This window comes from Elgaria multicarinata, chromosome 7, assembly GCF_023053635.1.
Source record: "Elgaria multicarinata webbii isolate HBS135686 ecotype San Diego chromosome 7, rElgMul1.1.pri, whole genome shotgun sequence".
NCBI lineage: Eukaryota > Metazoa > Chordata > Lepidosauria > Squamata > Anguidae > Elgaria > Elgaria multicarinata.
Window position 1 is genome coordinate 67,740,788 of NC_086177.1, and position 18,552 is coordinate 67,759,339.

At 43.0% G+C, this 18,552-nt stretch overlaps 1 protein-coding gene across 1 annotated transcript in view; it reads right to left on the minus strand.

The window, feature by feature from the left end:
- LOC134401617 (DGAT1/2-independent enzyme synthesizing storage lipids-like) overlaps positions 1-17,370 on the minus strand; it is a 38,804-nt gene extending 21,434 nt beyond the window's left edge. The window contains exon 1 of the mRNA XM_063130727.1: positions 17,307-17,370. The gene's annotated coding sequence lies outside the window, so the exon portion shown is untranslated. The remainder of the gene's footprint in view (positions 1-17,306) is intronic.
- Positions 17,371-18,552: the final 1,182 nt, after the last annotated feature.

Sequence of the window (18,552 nt, forward strand, 5' to 3'; positions counted from 1 at the left end):
CTCAATTTTGGGGTCAATTTTTTCTAAAAGTGCAATCTGCTATACCCTTTGGTACCAATTATCAATATGGAGCCCTTGGCCACCTTTCCAATGCTTGGCTATCAACCACCTAGCTCCCAATAGTAGACGACTTATTCATTCTTTATTTAACAACTTACTGTCAAATCCTCTGTACAAATTTAACATCTAGGTAAGAAGATGGCTGATCCCATTGTCCAGTTATCAAGCTAATCTCCTGGAACACTTTTTTCCAAAAAGTACTCACCTTAGGGCATGACCACTGTGAAGACCAGCCCAAGATGGCTGCGGCCTTGTCAAACTGTTCAAGCCTCCTAATGCGGAGGGAGGGGGGAGTTTGGGAGAACAGCTCTCAAGCTCCATCTCTGAGAAAACAGCACGTTAAGCTGAACGCTCTCCCCCCAATAGCAGCACCTGGGAAGTTATCAGACTAGACCGAGGTCAGGCTAATTGGGTGTTGACTCACTTCAGCTGTGGGAAAGAATGGCCTGACAGGAGGGGGGGCTTCGCAAGAGATGGGGAGCCAGAGGCCTGAGTGAGGCTTTGGATTGGTTGACACATTTCATGGTACTACCAGACCCAAAAGGAGATAAAAGAGTAGGTAGGCAGGGGCCAGCCATCTTTCCTGGACTTACACGCATGTGGAATGGGAGATCCCCAGCAAGCTGGGTTACAGCTCGATTTTAGATAGGTTTTTTGTGTTTTAAGTGTCTGGACTCTTCAGGGAGGACTTGCCACCTTTGTGGCGAGATTTATAGTGGGTTAGTGTTTTAAGGGATTGATTGATGTTTGATTGCTGCTATTTCCTACCTCTAACCCTCTTTCCCATTCCCCCCTTCTCTTCCCCTCCCCTTCGCATTCCCTGCTTGTACTTCTGACTGTGGCCTTACATAGTAGAGTTAGTGTGTGTAAATAAACTGCTCCAGTCCTTAACTTGTGGTGTGTGTGGTTACTCTCTGAAGGGCTGGCTAATACCATCTTGGTACGGGATTAGGGAGGTGAGGATCTGGGTTACCTGGTGTTTGGTCCAGGGCCTACCTTGCAGGGAGGTTGGGTGAACCCCAGCCTTCCTTCACAACCACCACATATGTATATTCGTCCCTACTCCCAACAATCTCCTCCAACATTCTCGAGATGTCCCTGGGCTTATTATTGATATTCTTCTAGGTGTGAGATACCATCTGTGGGTCAGTTTTAACATTAATTTCTTATTTATAATTGATATTGTTTTAAATGGACATCTGTCACACAGAGCATTCCAGTCTTTTCCCTCAATTTGGATTCCTAGGTCCGTTTCCCAGACCAACTTAAGTGAATCATTTGTACCGACTTCCCGAGTCATTATCCACTTATAAAAATTGGAGGCCAAGCCTTTTGTTGCTCCATTATATCCCACCTTCTCTCGTTCAAACCCTGTTCAATTCCTAGTGGCTGCCGCAGTTTGTATTTCTGGCTGAGAAAGAAAGGTGCATGTTTGTGCAATTCTCATCCATTGTCCTTTGTCCTCATCTAATTTTTCTACCAATTGTTCCTGCTTAATCAGTTGCCCATTTTTAAAAGAACTCCATAACACAATAAGGTCCCTTGGATTTCCACTTAACTAGGGTGACCATATTTTGGAAACCAAAAAGGAGGACAAAATGGCTGCCCCCAAAGGGGTGTGCCCACCAACATGTCCAGCCCCCAAAGGGGCGTGCCCACCCAAACATGGCCTTGGTCACATGTCTGATTTTACAGTACACAATTAAGACAAATCTGTTCCACATAACATCTTAATGTTAAAAACACTGAAATAAAGCACAAGTGAGACATTCAAAGTATCCAAAATTAACTTCATTCAGTCCTACTTTTGTAGCTTTTGCTGTACTTTGATGCTTTTGCTATACTCTGTGTGATATGGTCTCCCCTTCCCTCAAATATCTTTTCTGATTGCAAAGACCATAGTCTCACCTTTCTTAACATTTAACAATCACAACATCTTAAATCTCTTAGGTTTAAAATTCATCTGAATAAGCCTGCCAGAAGATATTAGTCTTTATGGCTGTCTTAAACTCAGATAGAGTATTAAGCTGATGAATCTCCTCCAGCAGGCTATTCCACAGTCTGGGGGCAGCAGAAGAAAAGGTCCCCTGGGTGCCCTTTATCACAATGGATGCCCATTATCACAATGCTAGACAAAGATCTTTCCCTCCCTTTATCCAAATATATCCTGAATTTTCACTGTCTCAATGTGCAGAGAACAGAAATCCTAATGAGGGACCCAAAGAAAACCCATTGATTTCAATAAAGCTTACTCCCAGATAAATGAATATAGGATTGCAGCCTCTTCACATCTGTTCACCTTACTCTAGCAAGTGCAAGCCCCTCCTGTCAAGGACAGCTATGCACTCACAGAACCTGGCCTCCTGGATCATGCATCCAGCAGGTGCTCTGAAGAAAGATGGTTTCAGAGTCTAGGAGATCCTGACACACTCAGACAAGTCAAGCCAAGCTACACTTTGCTGGGACAGAACAATTCTGGGACAAGACAATACTTTGAAAATTACCAGACCTAATGTCATAAACAAAAAAGAAAAACACACCTACCTCATTGACATAGCAATAACTAATGGCAAAAATGTTGCAGAAAAGGAAGAAGAAAAGAGAGAGAGAGTTATACACCACTACGTATGGAAATTAAAGAACTGTGGCAGTAAAAAAAAAAAAGTTACAATTATTTTGTTAGTCACATCAGTAGCCAGCATCACATCAATTTTTTTTTAAAAAAAAAAATCTTACAGCACACCTACAGAAACTGGGCCTACCAAAATACATCCACACCAACATCCAGAAAGCAGTCATACTTAAAATATGTTCAATAGTCAGGGAATTTCTGAATCAGTAAAAGACAGCATGACTTGGCAAAGCCCATCATGTTCATCTAGAAAAAAACAACAACATGAGCAAGAAAAGAGAGATAATAATTACGGCAACCCTGTTAATTTTTTTAAAGATTTTTATTTTTAAGAAGGATGAACAATTATCAGCAATTGTTACAAAATCTACGTCATGCCAAGTATTTCAAACAAATTGGAAAGGAAGATCTATGGGTCAAATAGATTATTAAAAAACAAATTACTATCTTTTAGCACTAGAGACCCACTTTTTCCTTTGCACTACAGAGCAACTAGGCACAACTAACTCAAGCAAGTGAGCCAAACCACATGCCACAGAGGATGGCTAAAAACTACTATCGCTGTTGAGAAATAATTTCCTTCATGATTCAAAATTTCTGATACCAAGTTTGATGACCCAGCAAAGGTTTTAGGAAATCTCGCTCATATTGGCATAGATTGTGATATTTTGCTGGTCAGAATTTTCCTCAGTAGAACTCCAATGGAAATATCTTAATGGGAGACTTTCCAGTGAGATACTGTGGCAAGGTAGTTGTAAAGCCGAGGCCATACATATTTACTCAGAATTAAGTCCCACATAATTCATTGAGATTTAAGGCTCTTAAACACAAATCTTCAATTTCAAAGCTTGCATCCATTTCTAGTTTCATTTAGTTTAAGGCTTCAGAAATGCTTTTTTCTAATGCTTTTAAAATTAGTTGTAAACAAATCTACCACGTTTTTCTTGAATATTTAAACCCTATGCAAAAATCAAAAATAAAACCCTGTGGATTCTAACAAGACTAATACATTTAAAAATACTTAGAGTCTTTTTGGTGGACCTTGAATTTCTTGAAGGGGAATAAGAGGTAAACTGCCCGCTGACTGCTCCCACCTCAACACAGAGATACAGAGAAGAACACACAATTAGAGCAGGCTAGGAAGTTGGACACTTAGCATTAAGTCTCCATGAGAGACACGAGGAACACAAGTCAAACACAAACACACACTTACCACATGACTTAATGCACCAGTCTTCCCCAGCCCATCTTGGCTGGCAATGATGGGAGTTGTAGTCCAACACACGTTGAAGGCAATGGGTTTGGAAACACGTAATACTCAGTTGGGGTAACTGGACCCCCTGCCCAGATTATTTAACCTTTTAGGAAGGCAGTAAACACATTTTTTCTCCCCTACACACTCATCTCTCTCTGTCTGTTCCCCTAATTTTCTCTCCCCCTCCTAAATTCTGTGTCTGTGTGTCCCCTAAAATATATCTATATAAATAAAAATGAAAAAGACCGTTTGTTACTGTCGTTATATCTCCGAAAGTTCTTCACCGATTGCTTTGAAATTTTGACACAGCGTTGCGTTCGAATACGCGAGCGTTGTTATGTAACTATGTTCTCTATGGGGTCAAAGGTTTGTCTTAAAATCGAAGAAATAGGCCTCCTCAAAACCAGTCCTGCTGATCATTGTGACATCACCAACCAGTAGGCCAATCCGCTGCCTCTGCCTCCTCTCCTATTTGCATGTACTCTCGCAATTGGCTGAGTGAATATTAGGGGTGTGCACGGACCCCCGCTCCGCTTCACTTGCAGATCCGCGATTTTCGGAGCGGGCCGCTTCGCCCCGCCCCCGCTCCGCCCACTTCTGCTCTGCTCCGCTCGGAGCTCCGGATCCGGATTGGAGCTCCGGATCTGGATCGGAGCTCCGTTTCCCCCCACCCCATAGGCCTCTGCCTCCTGTCCTATTTGCATGTTCTCTCACAATTGGCTGAGTGAATATAGATGTCACACCTGTGACAGTTACACGTTCTGAAGAAAGGTAACTGCCAGGAGTTTCCATTAACCTCTTCACCATAAAAACATCCTTTTTAAAAAACCAAACAGTAGGCCAATCCACTGCCTCTGCCTCCTCTCCTATTTGCATGTTCTCTCCTATTTGCTCTTATAGGTCATAGAAGCAACAATCTTGACAGGACCTTTCAAAGGTGAAGATGTCCTCATTCCTCGCATTCCTATGATTCCAACAGATATGCCATTTCCATTTAAGAGATTGCAATTCCCAATTTGATTGGCGTTTGCAATCACCATCAACAAAGCTCAGGGCCAATCTTTAGAATTGTGCGGTTTAGATCTAGACACAGATTGCTTCTCACATGGACAATTATATATTGCATGTTCTAGAGTTGGCAAACCAGACAATCTCTATATCTACACAGACAATGGAACAACTACAAATATTGTATATCCACAAGCATTGTGAAATTAAACATATTAGAAACATCCGCTTTGTCTTTTCTTTCTTTTCAATTTAACTAGACTGAGCCACAGCAACGCGGCTCCTCTCCTATTTGCATGTTCTCTCTTATTTGCTCTTATAGGTCATTGTGACATCGCCAACCAGTAGGCCAATCCACTGCCTCTGCCTCCTCTCCTATTTGCATGTTCTCTCACAATTGGCTGAGTGAATATAGATGTCACACCTGTGACAGTTACACGTTCTGAAGAAAGGTAACTGCCAGGAGTTTCCATTAACCTCCTCACCATAAAAACATCCTTTTTAAAAAACCAAACAGTAGGCCAATCCACTGCCTCTGCCTCCTCTCCTATTTGCATGTTCTCTCCTATTTGCTCTTATAGGTCATAGAAGCAACAATCTTAACAGGACCTTTCAAAGGTGAAGATGTCCTCATTCCTCGCATTCCTATGATTCCAACAGATATGCCATTTCTATTTAAGAGATTGCAATTCCCAATTTGATTGGCGTTTGCAATCACCATCAACAAAGCTCAGGGCCAATCTTTAGAATTGTGCGGTTTAGATCTAGACACAGATTGCTTCTCACATGGACAATTATATATTGCATGTTCTAGAGTTGGCAAACCAGACAATCTCTATATCTACACAGACAATGGAACAACTACAAATATTGTATATCCACAAGCATTGTGAAATTAAACATATTAGAAACATCCGCTTTGTCTTTTCTTTCTTTTCAATTTAACCAGACTGAGCCACAGCAACGCGGCTCCTCTCCTATTTGCATGTTCTCTCTTATTTGCTCTTATAGGTCATTGTGACATCGCCAACCAGTAGGCCAATCCACTGCCTCTGCCTTCTCTCCTATTTGCATGTTCTCTCCTATTTGCTCTTATAGGTCATTGTGACATCGCCAACCAGTAGGCCAATCCACTGCCTCTGCCTCCTCTCCTATTTGCATGTTCTCTCACAATTGGCTGAGTAAATATAGATGTCACACCTGTGACAGTTACACGTTCTGAAGAAAGGTAACTGCCAGGAGTTTCCACTAACCTCCTCACCGTAAAAACATCCTTTTTAAAAAACCAAACAAAATGCTTTAGTTCATCCAAATAATGCCACAGCAACGCGTGGCAGGGTACAGCTAGTATATTATAAAATCAGAAAATAGCTTTGAAAGAAAGAAAGAAAGAAAAGTCCAACTCATCTGGGCAGCATCAGGTTGGGTGGGGGCTGGATGGATGGAGAGAAAGAGAGAAGGGAGGAAAGGGAAAGAGAGATCTGTTCCTGCCTTGGAGTGAAAAGGAAGGCGTGGGGGGGGGAGAGAGAGGCAGCGGCGGCAGCAGTCGCCCCAACTGACTTTGGCAGCGCCAAAGGCAAAAAGGCAAAATACTCGGAGGAAAAGGGGAGGGGGAGAAATAAAGAGAGAGGGAGAGCATCCTCCGCTACAGGGCCTCGCTTACCTCTGCCAGGCTCTGTGTCTGCAGCCACGAGGGAGCAGGAAAGGGCTGCTCTTGCTCTCCCAGCCAACCGGCCGGAGCTGTTGCTACATTTCTAAGCCAGCTCCAGGAATTGAGAAACTCTTGAGAGGGGGTTGGGCTGCTGCTGCCCGAGTCTTCCTCCCGGTCTGTTTGCATCCAGACCCAGGCTGCGCTGTGGAGGGGGTGAGGGACACATTCCTGGAAGCGGTCCCTCTGCAGTCCTCGTTTGTTTGTTTGTTTGTTTGCCGCCTTGTTTGGTCCGTCGCTGCTGGTGTCCCCCTTCGCTGCCTTGGTCATGCCGCCATCACGCCAGTGCAGCAGAAGGGGTAGAGGAGCCCTGGGGGGAGGCGGGGGCTGGGAGATGGCACCCCAGAAGTCCCAGGATCGTGTCCTCCAACTCCTCCCCCCAGGGCTGATTGCAACCTTCTGCTGCACTGCCACCATCGCGCCATCGCAGCAGAACAGGTAGAGGAGCCCTGGGGGCAGGAAGGAGCTGGGAGACAGCGTCCCGGAAGTCCCAGGATCGTGTCCTCCAACTCCTCCCCCCAGGGCCGATTGCAACCTTCTACTGCGCTGCCGCCATCGCGCCATCGCAGCAGAATGGGTAGAGGAACCCTGGGGGGAGGCGGGGGCTGGGAGACGGTGTCCTGGAAGTCCCAGGATCGTTTCCTCCAACTCCTCCCCCCAGGGCCGATTGCAGCGTTCTGCTGCGCTTCCGCCATCGCACCAGCGCAGCAGAAGGGGTACAGCGGCCCTGGGGGCAGGAAGGAGCTGGGAGATGGCGTCCCGGAAGTCCCGGGATGGTGTCCTCCAACTCCTCCCCCCAGGGCCGATTGCAGCCTTCTGCTGCGCTGCCGTCTTCTCCAATCGACATCATAGGAGAGGCCCGGATGGACGAGGTGGGCGTGGCTTATGCCGGGCGTTTCCACGTTTTGGAAACGCGCAGTTTAAGGCCCTCCAGGCTTCCATTGGGGCCTCTCCTTGGTCGCTGTAGTGACGACGACCTAGGAGAGGCCTTTAAAGCGCATTTTTTCCAGGGCAAAAGGGGGGAAATGGGCATTTCCGGCCGGATCCGGACGTTTGGTCACCCTAACTTAACTCTTTTCCTTGCTGTTAGTCTACCTTCTAACGCTGGGTGATGGGATATCAGAATTAATGGTGAGAGCATTGGTGATAATGTTTCCATCCACACTTTCCAAGCTTTCAATGTAGTTAATGTAAAAGGATTCTGCAACTGCTCTACTCATCTAAATTTATGTTTCCAATATGGCCAAGAAGTAGCAGAGGTTCCCACACTCCTTATTCCTTCTATCTTCACCCACTGTTTGGAAATGTCTTCTTCCATCAAGGGGATTATATGTTTAGCTTCATAATAACCTATCAGGTTTGGGATTCCCCATCCACTATTCTCCTGCTGTTTATATAGGAGACATTTATGTATCCTAGGGGTTTTGGTGCCAAATACAAACACATTTAATTGCTTCTGCCAATGTTGTAGTTGGGGTGGTGGTGGTTTGGAATCCAAACTGGCAATGTTTGAAACAGAAATAAAAGTTTTGGGAGTGACATCATTTTAATAGTGATTAAGAAATCTGAGATGCCTAACTGCCTAGTAATTTGGACCCCTAGATACCTAAAACTAACATGACAAAGCGGTATTCCCATTCTTTTAGTGAGTTGTTTTTGTGCAGATGGAGGGAAGTTTAGACACATCATCTCAGTTTGTTATAGCTTACCTTCAAACCGGCCTCAATATTAAATTTCTCTAGTTCTTTTTTCAGATAGAGTGCTGTACTAATTGGTTGATCTGTACTCAGAACCATGACATCCTAATGGAGCCCTAAGAGATGCAGCTCATTTTCTATTTTACCTCCTTTAATGTGTGAATTATCCGGGAGGTTTTGTGTCAGAGATTCCAATGCTAAGATACATAATAATAGTGAAAGAGGGCAGCCTTGCTTTGTGCCTCTCCACACTGATTACCATAATGATAGCTGTTGAAACACTGTAATTTTTACCTATTATATTCAACTTGTTACTGGAGGATCACACTTTGAAGTGTGTGCTAAGCTGTGAGCCTCCACCTATGCTCAACCTGCTCATGTGTAAACAATCAAAAACATTACAAAATACTGGTCAGCCTCCAGTAATCCAAATCCCAAAGAAAACTCAGCCCTGAATCAAAGTAAAGAAACACGAACATTACAAAACACCAATAAGCTTCAGTAAGCAAAGCCATAAATTAATGAAGGAAACATGTCACAGAAATCTAGTCATAGACAGCTGAGGGCATGTCACAGTCTGATGAGGCATTATAATGGGAGCTGTGATGTACCAATAAGGCAGAGATAAGGGCCAGAAATACCCATTTTCTTCCCCTTTCACCTGGTAATATACTACTCTGGAAGTGGGCACACAATTCTCTGCTCATCCCTAAGAAATGTGCTAATTGTGTCAGGGGTGAGATTAATAGAAGCCTGTACATGTAACAGTCGGTATGTGGGGGTCTTTCCAAGAAATCCAATGGCACTATGGGTTTCCTTGGAATCTGATGGAGCCCCGGGATCTGTTGGAGTGTTACTCCCATAAACCCCCCATCTTATGCTCAGCCTGTTTATATGTATCCATAAATCTTATATCACAGAAAGTCTCCAGTTACCGCCTTCTAAGGAACAGGAATTATGAGTAAGTGCTGGAATCCCTGAAGACTCTCACTGCCTGGAAGGGGGGTGAATACAGTTAACAACATTATATTCTCATACTGTTTCCAGTATGAAAACTCTCCATCCTGGAAAGGATTCCAGAGTATGACTCAAAAGGCTAAGATTCAAAACCCACATTCTAATAGCAGGACTCTGCTTGTGGAATGACACTTCCACATCCATCCTATTGTCTCTGCTGCACTCCCAAGTGTGCCCCCCATATTATTATTTTATTATTATTTATTTATTTATATAGCTCCATCAATGTACATGGTGCTGTACATAGTAAAAGAATAAAACAGCAACACCCTGCCACATAGGCTTACATTCTAATAAAATCATAATAAAACAATAAGAGAGGGAAGAGAATTCACCAAATAGGCAATAAAACTAAAAGTGTGAAAGTAAGAACAAATTCAAGTTCTAAAAGCTGTAGAAAAAAGAAAAGTTTTCAATTGTAATTTCAAAACAATGATTGAACTTGTGATCCGCAAATGCTCTGAAAGAGAATTCCAAGTGAAAGGGGCAGCGATGGAAAATGGATGAAGCTGAGCAAGAGAAGTAGAGAGCCTTGGGCTGGTAAGAAACATGGCATTTGATGAGCGAAGTGCACGAGCAGGGCAATAGTGTGAGATGAGAGAAGATACAAAGGAGCTAGACTGTGACAAGTTTTGAAAGTCAACAGGAGATGCTTATACTGGATTCTGAGGTGAATCAGAAGCCAATGAAGAGATTTCAGAAGTGGAGTAACATGATCAGAGCGATGAGCCAAGAAGATGATCTTAGCAGCAAAGTGATGAACAGAAACCAACGCACTGATGTGAGAAGAAAGAAGGCCAGTCAGAAGAAGGTTAAAATACTCCAGCTGAGAAATAACCAATGCATGAACAAGAGTCTTGGCAGAAGAGTCAGACAAAAATGATCGGATCCTGGCAATATTATATAAGAAATGATTTAGCTACTGCCTCAATATGAGGAGTAAAGGAGAGTGAGGAGTCAAATATAAAACCAAGACTACGAGCTTCCTCAACTGGAGTAAGTGTAACATCATTGATGGTAATAGAGAATGAAAGACAGGGAGAAGATTTGGGAGGTAAACCCCCTAAGGAGGTTCGCTTGGCACCTCCCTTATATTCTTTTAGACACCAGGTGAAGACCTTTTTATTCTCCCAATATTTTAACAGTCTATAAATTAATTTGAACTTGGTGTTTAAAATTTGTATTTAAAATTTGTATTTTTGCATTGCTGCTGTTTTTATCTTGGTTGTGCTTTTATATTGTATTTTATATTATGGTTTTATACTGTTGTTTTATACTTGAATTGTCTGAATTTTGTAAACTGCCCAGAGAGCTTCAGCTATTGGGTGGTATAGAAATGCAATAAATAAATAAATAATAAATAAATAAATAAATAAGCAATTCTGTCTTTGCCATATTAAGTTTCAAATGATGATGAAGCAACCAAGCTGAGATATCTGAAAGACATTCCGAGATACGATCCTGAACATCAGGAGAAAGTTCCAGAGATGGAAGATATAAGTGTGTATCATCAGCATACAGATGAAATTGGAGGCCATGAGATCGAATAAGATTATCCAAGGACAACATATATAAAGAAAACAACAATGGGCCTAGCACCAAGCCCTGTGGAACCCCAACTGAAAGGGGGAAAGGAAGAAGACAAGCAGCCATTAGCCAACACGTTGAATGAACGACCCGCTAGATAATAAGCAAACCAGTTATAGGCAGAGTCGCAAAATCCAAGGTCATGAAGGGAATCCAAAAGAAGATCATGATCAACCATGTCAAAGGCTGCAGTAAGATGGTGAACTAGGCTTCAGAAGAGAACTGAAAGTTCCAAAGACCAACTGAGGATGCATAGCATTTGACTGGATTAGCAATAAGTAATACTGCTGTTTGGCCAAGGAAATAGCAGAATCAATAATTAGAGAATAGTCAACATCAAGGTTCAGAACTGAATGGAAACCTTTTATAGACTTTATGCAGGAACAAGAAAATAATGATTTATCTGTGGATTCAATGAATAAGAAGAAAACTTTAAGATAAAAGAAAGAGGGGAATTTTGAATTTTGTAATTATAGAGCAAGAGAAAATATTGCTACATATTTTTCCTGTGGAGAAAATCGGAGGCCCATCTTAATTTTGTATGGGTTTTTTTTAATGATTTTTTATTTATCTGTCTTACTTTGTGTGTTTCGTGTTTATTATGTTTTGAACAATAATAAAAATATTATTTTAAAAATGAAATAGCAGAAGACAAAGAAGAAAGAACAAACTTGTAATGGACAAAATCCGCCCAGTCCCTTGTCCTACACCAAAGGTGTTCAGCCGCCCAGGTACAAGAACGAAGGTAACAGATGAAAGAGGTGAGCCTCATTTGGGGTTGAGAAGGATGAACCATCCATGTCATAGATGGAGCAATATTGTCAACAGTTGAGGATAAAGAGGAATTAAAGAGATCCAAGATAGAGCAATTCTTAGTGAAGACAAGATCCAGACAGTGTCCGAGGGAATGTGTCGGTGAATCAGACCAAAGTTTAAGATCAAAAGTGGAAGATAATGAGAGAAAACATAAAGCTGCAGAGTTGTGAGGGTCATCCACATGAATATTAAAATCACCCAAGATAAGGGTAGGACAATTATCAGAGAGAGAAAATGTCAGCAATGAATCAAAATCAGAGTTAATTTTGGGAACATCTCCTTCAGACGGTAGTGAGGTGTCAAGATCCAACCCACAGAACATATCCTTTATTACACTAGCAGCAGGGCCGGTGCCAGACTAGTTTGCACCTTAGGCAAGGTGAGCTACTTGCACACACATCCTCAAAAAAAATTACCAACTTCGATTCAGCTGTTCAAGAAGAGTTTCTGAACTATTATTTTTCTTTTATGTTTTTTCTTAAAACAGCTAATTTGTTTAAAAATGGATTTTATACATCAAATGCCCTAATAATGATTTTAAAAGACCGCCCTGTGTGCTGCTGTGCAAACAATTTGGAATGAGGTCAGGGAGAGAGACTCCTGGGGTGAATACAGGGAGGACGAGGGGTGGCTGCGAGCCTAGCATAAGAGAGGGCTGGCTGGCAAGATTTGGAGGACTTGGGGGAATGTAGGAGATCTGGAACTAGAGACGTCTCTGGAAGGCCGCGAAGGGGGTACTGGCAGAAGACAGGAGATGAAGGAGAAAAGAGAGGATGGGAAACCGCCACAAGGGCAGAAGAAGAGAAGGGTTGGCGTGGGGGGGGGGAGTCCCGGGGGAAGGGGAAAAGAGAAGTGCCCCTATGAGTTGGGGTAGAAGAGAGATAGAGGGTGCAGACAGGAGAGGAACGAGTGTCCTGGAGGGGAGAGGAAACAGAGGCAACATTGTTTCCCCTCTGTGTCACTGATTAACAACAAGCCAGCCTGTCACCACACTCTATTCCCTCCTCTCCCCCATCCACCCACCCCGGAACCGGTGGGGGCAGCAACATCATAAGGAGGGGCACCACCAGCAGCAGCACAAGGAGCAGGCAGCTCCACTCGGTGGAGTGAAGGCTGTAGATGAAGTCCCTGGCTCCATGTGCCATGTTGAGCGCCTCCATGGGCTCCTTCTTGGGGTGGGTGCCCAGCGACCTGGGCAAGCCCAAGGAGGAGGAGGGCAAGGAGGAAGGCAGGAGCCAGGGTCTTTCTTTGGGGCTGGGGCAGCAGCAGTGGCAAAGAAGGCCACAGTAGCTGCCGAGGGGCCTCCACCACCACTGGAGGCACAGTCGGGAAGCCAGCGCCGAGAAGGAGCAGTGGCGGCACCAGGGGAAAAAATCAGGTGGGGCACAGAAGGGGCAAAGTATATTTCTAGGTGGGCAGGCTGTGTCGCACATGTTAAGATCTCTGAAAGAAAAGTAATGGTACATCTCACACTAAAACTGCCATCCTAACCATATATTCTGAAATAAGTCATTTATTGATAAATTTAGGTGTTGTTGTTTCTAATAGAGCATGTATTAACCAAATTCTAATTACAGTAAGGAAAAGAGCTTTCAAACAAGGTAGTCACTACACAAGCATTTCCTTGACATACAGGTTAGACAGACAGAACACTTTTTTAAAAAGAAAACAGTTACTTTTGAACCAGTGCAGGCAGAACCACCAAGGTAGACTCCTATTGAAAGGAAAGTAAGAGCAAACTGAAGCCACATCTACACCAAGTAGGATATGAACTTTGAAAACAGGTTGAAAACTATATATGTCGTGTGTCCTGGGCCCCAACAGTTGTCACTACTGTTATAAACCATTTTAAACTTGGGGTACCACAGGGCTCAGTCCTGGGCCCAGTGCTCTTCAACATTTTTATTAATGATTTGCAGTGACACAGAATTGGATGGGATAGCTAATACCCTGGAAGTCAGAAAAGACTTCAAAGTGATCTTGATAGGCTGGAACACTGGGCTGAAAACAACAGAATGAAATTTAATAGGGATAAATGCCAAGTTCTACACCTAGGAAAAAGAAACCAAATGCACAGTTACAAGATGGAACCAATGATCTAGGGTGGTTGTGGGCTCTCCCACACTAGATGCTTTAAGGTGGATTCCTGCACTGAGCAGGGGGTTGGACTCGATGGCCTTATAGACCCCTTCCAACTCTACTATTTTATGATACTATGAAAGCAGTAGTTTAGATCCTGCCTGAGACACCAGGGCCCTGTACACCTAGGAAACCCAATGCATGTTGTTTATGTCAGGTTTCTGGGTGAGTGAGCCAAAAAGTGACTAGAGGTTTTTCTGCCATTATGACACATAAGGAGAAATCCAGATCAGCTGGTGGTATTTTCATGGCCAAAGTGATTATTGCACCTACAGTCAGGTGACTAATTAAGAGCAGCTGGAATGGTTTGCTGACTCACAAAGAGTGTGGTAAAGCTGATGTAATAATACCACATGGTAAGAATGCCACTAACTGATTGGCTCAAAGGACTATAAAGAAGAATATGGACAGTGTGGAGAAGAAGGGTTAGAGTAAAAGTCATTGTGTATATTGATGTAAATATCTACTGCTGCACTGCCATGCTGTAATGATACTGCACAGTAAAGGACTTAGTTGAGCACCACTGATCTTTGTCTGTGTGGTCTTTCATCTTGAGATCAGCTTCTTTGTTTTGACACTGGACTTCCTGAAAAACTCTGCTTGTGTGAGTTGCATTCTGCACTAGCTTTAAAAAGTGCATTACTATACTTACCACATCAGTTTAGTATCTAAATCATAGCCAGTTCTGGCCAGGGCTGGCCCAAGACATTTTGCTGCCCAAGCGGAATAGCAAATGACATGAACCCCCACCCCCACCCCCAAAGTCACAGTGCATAAGCCAGTCAAGTCATTGTGGCACTTGGGGGCCAGTTGGCAACAGCTTATTATGCCATAATAAAGTTGTGAGTCTTCCAGATGTCACAGGATACTTTATGGTTTTTGAACACAAAAGAAGAAGAGGACTATACCACAACCTGGCCTTATGGATCATGTAACCAGCAGGTACAGTCCAGAAAGGAAATCCAGACACAAGCAATTCAAGCCAAACCACACTACATACCCACATATTATTTTGCCCTAGTCCAAACATTGGTGCTCATATCCCTTTTTGCTTCAGTTCCACTTCTGTCCTGTTGACCCACATAAGGGGCCTGGGCAGCTTAGAAGAAGCAACAGGTAAAGAAGGCTTCTGGTACGCCATTGAATATGTCAGCAATACCCATTCCTCCTCTTGCTAAGAGCCTCACTGCCTATAATGGCAAAGTGTAGTAATTGGCTGGGCATCTCTCTCTGCATAATCAGGTAGTAGCTTACAATGGAGTTGTTAAGCCATTTTAGAAACTGGATGTTACAGTCTTATAGGCTCCTTTATGACTTTAGATGCATTGCTTCAGTTCAAACATCAGATATATCTTCCACACTGACAGCTGCTACATTCCTGATACTAGAGCAAATATATATATATATATATATATATATATATATATATATATAAATGAATCAACACATGTGAGGAGTTTCACATTTTAAACTCATTTAAGGTGCAACCCTATGCATATTTAGAAAGAAAAAAAGTCCTACAATTCCCAGCATACCAAAGCCAGTCAAGCTGGCTAGGGGATTCTAGGAGTTGAAGGACTTTTTTCTGTCTAAACATGCATAAAATTGTGCCTTTAAGTTATCATGTCACACTAGCATGAATACAGGAATCAAATAGGATTTCTTTCTTCAGTGGAACACATTTACTTATGAGTAAGCACCATTTTGTTAGAGGAAAGGATAATATTTTTTAATTAAAATTTAAAAAATAACTATCTGCCACCTGGTACAGAGCTTTCCTATGGAAAATCTGGCTGGTTCACTGTTGTAATTATTTGATTGGGACTGAAGTAGAGGGGCACTAATTTTACTGTACTTATTATCGTCTTTAAATATGGTTAAATATTCCACAGATACCTTGCGATTCTATTTCTACAATTCCTTTTCTCTGGTCTTTTCTTCACCCTCTCTTCTTTTCCAGGCTGAATCCTATGAACATTGACCTCAGAGTAAGTTTGATTGCTCTCATTGGGGCTTACTTCTGAGTAGACATACTTGGGATTGTGCTGCAGCTCTGTTTTTAAGATACACACACCATGTTTACCAAAAGAACGGCTTGAAAAAAGGGGGTTGGACACCCTAAAATAAGCAAGGGCAGATAGGAATTGTTTTAGCAAGCATTCTGGAAAAAAGGTGCTGCTGAACCCTCCTTAGCCAGAAGGTCCTGGAGCATTGCAGTTCTCTCTCCCTCCCCACTTTGTTTTCTCTCCCGACCTTGCTGAGGTCCAGACTCAGGTGGGCAATGGGGCAGCGATGAGGAGGGAAGGCACACAAATATACAGCTTCTCTCTCTTTCTCTTTCTCCCAAACATCACAGTACCCACAGGGCTGATGAGGAGAGGAGGGCAGCAGCTCCGAAGGGGGAAGGGCCCCAATCTGCAACTCCTGGCAACCTAACTCGTAATTTGTAAGGGCAGAAACAGTCCCACTCCTCACCCAGTGGGCCAGCTGCTCTTCTCCACGTGCTCCTTCCTTCCCCCAGTGTGGCTGCTGCTCCCACCTTGTTCAGCAACTGTCATGAGAGGTCAGGCAGAGCAACTTGTTGTAGCAGGGAGCAGCTGTGTGAGTGACCCACGTCAGAGACAACATGCCACCCCCCTCAGTGATGAGCTCCCAGCTCAACTCATGCAGGCTCACTTGATGTGCAGCGTGTGAAAGGGTGGGACAATGGACTCTGCACAGATGCAGTGGCACCCCTCCACATGACAGACGGGCTGGTGCTGCCCTCTGCTACTCCTACTCCTACTCCCCCTTCAGCCTATAGGGAGAAAGTGAAGCACTCTCTCTTCTCCTCCTCCCCTTTCCCAATCAACATATTCTCAATCAATATGGTTCTAGCGCCCCGCCCGCCATCTGTGCCCTAGGCAGGTGCTTTGTTGGCCTAGTGCTAGCGCTGGCCCAGACTGGCACCATGTACATTGATGGTGCTATATAAAATAATAATAATAATAATAATAATAATAATAATAATAATAATAATAATACATTTCCCCATTCCTGTGTTTAACATATTCTGCTTGAACCTAAACTTTGTCATTATTGCCCTAAGCCACAATTCAATTAGAGGACAGTAAACTCAACCCAGTTTCGGTCCTGGGTGTAGAGTGTAGACAAGTGTTCATGTGTGAGGTCATATGATTTAAAGTGCAGCACTTTAAACCCTCCTTTCTCACTGAAAAAGGTCTGTTCAGGATAATATTAAAGACTTAAAGGAAATGTTACAAACATACACACAATTATCATCACCTCAAAGTAATGAAGAAGAGAGTTTTCTCAAAATCCAAGCAAAGATAGAAATTGCCCTGTCCATTTCCAGCCCCCACATACATATATATCCCCATCTATTACCTCTCTCCTATCACAGCTATTTTGGAGGCTTTCACTGTGAAGTCGGTCTGACTCTGGCCTCCCGACTTCCTGATCTTTTAAACCTGTCTTCTCTCAGTGGGTGGGGAGAATAACACTGTCTTAATTAAAGAGTCAGTCTAACTAGAAGTTGCATAGCTATTAAGCAACGGAAATGTTTGTGCATTGACTGGTTTTATTTGATTGACAAGATAATATAGTTACTATTTTTAATACTAGCTGTGATTATGGTATATAACCTCCAGTATCAGAGGCAGGAGTGTCATCAGATTAGTGTTTTTTCACACGCCCATTAATGCCTACTCACGGGTCCTTCTGACGACACTATCTGCCAACGATTCATCTCCCAGTTCTTCTGGCCTTCTTTCCTTCACAAAATGAGACCCCAGTAAGTCTGATTTATTTTTGGAAGCTAAACTTGTCATGACATTCTTCTGTGTGCAGGAAAAGTCACACAATAAATAAACATCCAGTTTATGGGCCACGTGGTCATTGTTTACTTTCTCTTTCTTCTCTGTGAAGAAAGATGAAGTATTGTCTGACAGAAGTGTGTAGGGGGTGGGGGTGGAGTGACAGTAAGTAACCATGAATTTCCCCCACCTGAAGATCCTCTGAGTGAAAGAATACTGGAGTTGAAAAGCCTTTGTCCTGCCCAGCATGGCTGTTATTATGCTAAATATGTTTTGGCAATTTTTGTTTATTGTTAAGGCAACCTAAAGTAGATTTTAGCCAAAAACCACAGTTAACACCATAGAGAATAAGCATTACAATATAAAGCAAGGCAGAAGGGATATACAAGTACAACATAGTTTAAATAAATACACAGCTATGGACCCCCCTTTCTTTAAATGGCATCACTGTCCTCTAAAACTTCCCTAATCCATGCTGCTTTCCCAGTGAATCTAGCCAGGTTTAGCATGATGGGTTTGGCAGTATTTGAAAGTAAATATTGTATTTTCTCCATATTGGTGATGTTAGCCATGAAGAAAGATGAAGTATTGTCCGACAAAAGTGTGTGGGGTGGGTGTGGGGGAGTGACAGTAGGGAACCATTCCCCCACCCCCATCTAATGATCCTCTGAGTGAAAGAATGCTGGAGTTGAAAAGCCTTTGTCCTGTCCAGCATGGCTTTTATTATGTTGCATATGTTTTGGCAATGTCCAGTAGTTGCTTCTTTTTGGAAGTGTTTATTAAATGGATGAACTGGAGCAATCTTTAATATTTGCTGA